The sequence below is a fragment of the Macaca fascicularis genome, chromosome 20 (genome assembly GCF_037993035.2).
Source record: "Macaca fascicularis isolate 582-1 chromosome 20, T2T-MFA8v1.1".
In the NCBI taxonomy this organism is placed as follows: Eukaryota; Metazoa; Chordata; class Mammalia; order Primates; family Cercopithecidae; genus Macaca; species Macaca fascicularis.
The window spans coordinates 73,982,530-73,987,217 of NC_088394.1; the positions used below are offsets into that span (position 1 = coordinate 73,982,530).

General features: G+C 42.0%; 1 non-coding gene across 1 annotated transcript; it reads left to right on the forward strand.

Moving 5' to 3' along the window:
* Window positions 1-3,636: 3,636 nt before the first annotated feature.
* LOC123570776 (U6 spliceosomal RNA) lies at window positions 3,637-3,740 on the forward strand. Its single transcript, XR_006695018.2, has one exon. It is a non-coding gene; the product is annotated as a U6 spliceosomal RNA (small nuclear RNA).
* Window positions 3,741-4,688: the final 948 nt, after the last annotated feature.

Genomic DNA, 4,688 nt, shown 5'->3' on the forward strand with positions numbered 1-4,688 from the left:
CTCAGATGATCTGCCTGCCTCAGCTTCCCAAAGTGCTGGGATTACAGGCGTGAGCCACTACGCCCAGCCTAGTTCTTTCAATTGGCTTGATGTATTATACTTATTGTATTATTGTTATATGATAGTACTATATATTACTTATTTCTCTCTTCTTGCCTATTGAATATAAATATTCCAATTGCTCTATAAAAAGATTTTTAAAACCATCAAGGCAGCCTGTGAATTCCTTATATTTGTGATCAGGCAAAATAATGCCAGTATACCACTAACGGTGCCTGGAACTAAACCACAAAATAAACACTAAATACGTAATGTTACTTACTGCTATTATTGTTGTTATATGGTAAATATTTTGACTTGGTATCTTGTAATGTTCACCTTCTTTTGGTTTCTATATTAGTCACTAAATCTGTGTAATCTGACTTATTTTAAACTTCTGAAAATAAGGCCATTAATATATGAATTACAATGAAAGTGAGTAACTATGAGGCCTCTTTTTTTTACTTTTTATCTGCAGTGAATTATTGACTTCAGTGGATTTAATCAGCACTCCATTGCTATCTGAGTGACCCTGAAAAACAGAATTTTTTAAGGCAAATTGCACATTTCTTCCATGGCTACACATAGTATTTGGATGCCAATATTTCTTCTAATGAGTTTCTATACGTTACTAGCCTATTGATGCAGAGTGAGGGTGGATGGCAGGCGTTCTTGGGTGCTTATAAAACTCCCTTTCTCACCCCAGCATCAGCACACACACTGGCACACACATGCACACACACCCAGCATCTTTTGTGCCAACACAGTCATTACTGCATTCATGGGCCAGGACAGCGGTAAAACTGGGCCCTTTCCTGGACTCAAGGCTGAGTCAGGTTTAGTCTAAAGTGATTGTCAGGATGCCATCACCCTTGCCAATGATCAAGGATGGGTGTGTTGCAAAATTCTGGCCAATGAGGGGTGTACTGGGAAATTTCCTTCATTATTGAACAAGAGTACAAGGAAGGAATGTTTTTCTGCTCCTAGATATAATCTTCTCACCTTTTCCAAGGCCAGTATATACAAACCATGAATGGAGCCAGCTGATGCCCTGAAGAGAATAGCAGAATGAAAAGATTACGGCTGGGTGTGGTGGCTCAAGCCTGTAATCCCAGCACTTTGGGAGGCCGAGATGGGTGGATCACGAGGTCAGGAGATCGAGACCATCCTGGTTAACACGGTGAAACCCCGTCTCTACTAAAAAAAATACAAAAGACTAGCTGGGTGAGGGGGCGGGCGCCTGTAGTCCCAGTTACACAGGAGGCTGAGGCAGGAGAATGGCGTAAACCTGGGAGGCGGAGCTTGCAGTGAGCTGAGATCCGGCCTCTGCACTCCAGCCCGGGCAAGAGAGCAAGACTCTGTCTCAAAAAAAAAAAAAAAAAAAAAGAAAAGATTAAAAGAGCCTGGATTAACCAGGCATGGTGCTGTATGCCTGTCATCCCAGCTACGTGGGAGGCTGAGGCAGGAGGATCACTTGAGCCTAGGAGTTTCAGGTTGCAGTGAACAATGATCATGCCATGGCAGTCCAGCCTGAATGACAGAGCAAGGCCCTGTGTATAAAAAGGAAAAGAGCCTGGGTTCTGGAATTAACCAGCCCTGAAACCACTCCAAGTCAGGAGTTCTGATTATAAGAAATACTTTTGTCCTAACTGTATAAGCCACTTCTAGTTGTAGCTTGCTAACCTGCATCTCAGAGCAGAACATGCCAGGTGATAGAGTATCTGCATCATTTCAAAGTTCTCTTCAGAAAGCAGTCATTCACTCAGCAAGTATTCACTGAGCACCTATTATTTGCCAGGCACTTTACTAGGTACTGGGGATTACAGTGATTACTAGGACATGGGTCCCTGTCTAATGTCACTAACATTTTGTTGGGTGAAACAGACATTAAATGACTAATGCACTTAAAACAATTTGTTCCTAAAATAAAGATAAATGCTATAAGGAGACATATAGGGTACTAAATAAACCATAGCTAAGGTTCTGAAGGGCCTGTGAAGGCTTTCAGGGGAACCTGTATTTGTGCTGAGCCTTGTGGGATGAGGCTGAGGTCTTGACTATGGCCAGGAGGAATGGGTTGCCTTGAATGAGTTGGACTAATGGTGAATTAATTCCTATAGCAGGGCACACATTAGTGAATTCTCTTACTGCTATAAAGAAATACCTGAGACTGGGTAATTTATAAAGCAAAGAGGTTTCATTGGCTCATAGTTCCACAGGCTTTACAGGAAGCATGATGCTGGCATCTGTTCAGCTTCTAGGGAGACTTCAGGAAACTTACAATCATGGCAGAAGGCAAAGGGAGCGTGGGCACTTCATACGGCCAGAGGACGAGCAAGGACGGGGCGGGGCGAGTTCTACACACTTTTAGACAAGCAGATCTTGCGAGAACTTACTCACTGTTGTGAGAACAGCACCAGGAGATGGTGCTAAACCATTCGTGAAGGATCCGCCCCCATGATCCAATCACCTCCCACCAGGTCCCACCTCCACCACTGGGGATTACATTCAACATGAGATTTGGGTGGGGACACAGATCCCAACCACATCAGGTCACGTTGCTGCCAGACAAATTCAGGGCTCTGTTTGCAACGAGTCAGGGGAACAGCTATGAGCAGGTATCGCAGAGAGTCTGCACTAATGTGAATCTTAGTTGACCAGCAGAAGCCCTTCATCTCAAAAGTCCCTGTCATTTGCCAACAGAGGAGCCTGTTTCTTCCTAAAGTCTCTGAGGCCAGTCTCCCTTGTAGAACACATTTTTAGGTTACCCCTAAATTCCTTTTTTTTCTTCTTGTTTTACCTCTTGCAGATATAACAGAGATGAATTCTTTATTGGGTATGGGTGACTTTTTTCTTTCCTGGAATAATGTCTATCAGTGTCTACAAGAGCCAGTTTCTCAGATCAATCACCTCAAACATTTAATGGACATGTGCAGCACATCCCCCAGCTAATTCACAAAATCTTTAAAATTCTGTGTCCAGTTAATCCATATGTAAGAAAATTTAGGTGACTTCTTCATCTAAGGTCTGCCAAAAAGAGTCTTGGCTAGATTAAGTTGTTCTGACTGTATTATCTGAATTTAATAAAAATCTAACTATCTTTACTTTTTATATAATGGGATAACAAATTCAGAAACCTCTCTGGGGATGGGAGTAGGAAAGGAAGTGTAATTGTGTGCGGGAGGCAGTGAGGCAGATAGAACAAATCTGTCATCTTCAGTAGATTATAAATGTTTCAGACAGGCGTGGTGGCTCATGCTGCTCATCTCAGCACTTTGGGTGGCTGAGGCAGGAGGATCACTTGAGCCCAGGAGTTTGAGACCAGCCTGGCCAACATAGCGAGACCCTGTCTCTCCAAAATAAAAAAAATTGGTTGAGTGTGGTGGTATATACCTATAATCCCAGCTACTCAGGAGGCTGAGGTGGGAGGATCGCTCAAGCCTGGGAGGTCAAGGCTGCAGTAGACACTGCACTCCAACCTGTGTGACAGTGTGATACCCTGCTTCACCAACCCAGAAACACAGATTATAAATTTTTTAAGGGCAAAGACCACATTGGAAGAGGCAGCTTAACATGATGATTAAAACTTAGGGCCTTGTGCTCGCTTTGGCAGCACATAAACTAAAATTGAAATGATACAGAGAAGATTAGCATGTTCCCCTGCACAAGGGAAAAAAAAAAAAGAGTTGGGGCCTGGTTTCAAAGGCAAGTTCTGCTACTTACTGTGTGATCTCTGGAAAGTTACTTAACCTCTCTGTGTCTCAACTCATCTCTATAATGAGAGTAGAAACAGCAGCACATACTTCATAGGATTGTGCTTTTGTAGGAAATACAGTCAGAAACAAACTTAACTTTGTTTATATAAAATGTATGTAAAATGTCAACCTCTTTTGCATCATGTTGCACTTTGGCAGTCTGATAAATCCTATAGACCCCTTCTCAGGATTATATGTTTAAATGCATAAAATAAAATATATGGATGACAAAGAATTTATAGAATTAAATACCGTTATCAAGATGTTTTCAAAATTTATTAAACAGAATACATGCGCTTCTTTAATGATTCATGAAACAAGATCTGGAAGCAAGTCTAATAGCTTACGTAATTTCAGGAAACAATGAGCATAAACAATACTTTGGGATTTCTGCAACAACTGTAATGTCATTTAAAAATATCCATGACTTTTACTGCTGACAAAGCCATAGGTGCCACAATGGAAGAAAGTGCTACTTTTTAGTGTGAGGTTAATCAAAACAGAATTGTAAGTTTTCTCCCCAAATCTCAGATTAAGATTCCAGGTATAGGCTGGGCGCGGTGGCTTATGCCTGTAATCCCAGCACTTTGGGAGGCTGAGGTGAATGGATCACTTGGGGTCAGAAGTTCAAGATCAGACTTGGCAACATGGTGAAATCCCATCTCTACTAAAAATACAAAGATTAGCTAGGAGTGGTGGCAGGCACCTGTAATCCCAGCTACTCTGGAGGCTGAGGCAGCAGAATCGCTTTAACTGGGGAGGCGGAGGTTGCAGTAAGCCAAGATAGCACCACTGCACTCCAGCATGGGCAACAGAGCGAGATTTCGTATCAAAAGAAAAAAAAAAGATTGCACCATATGCATTTTTAAATTATTAGTCCTTTGCAAACAAAAT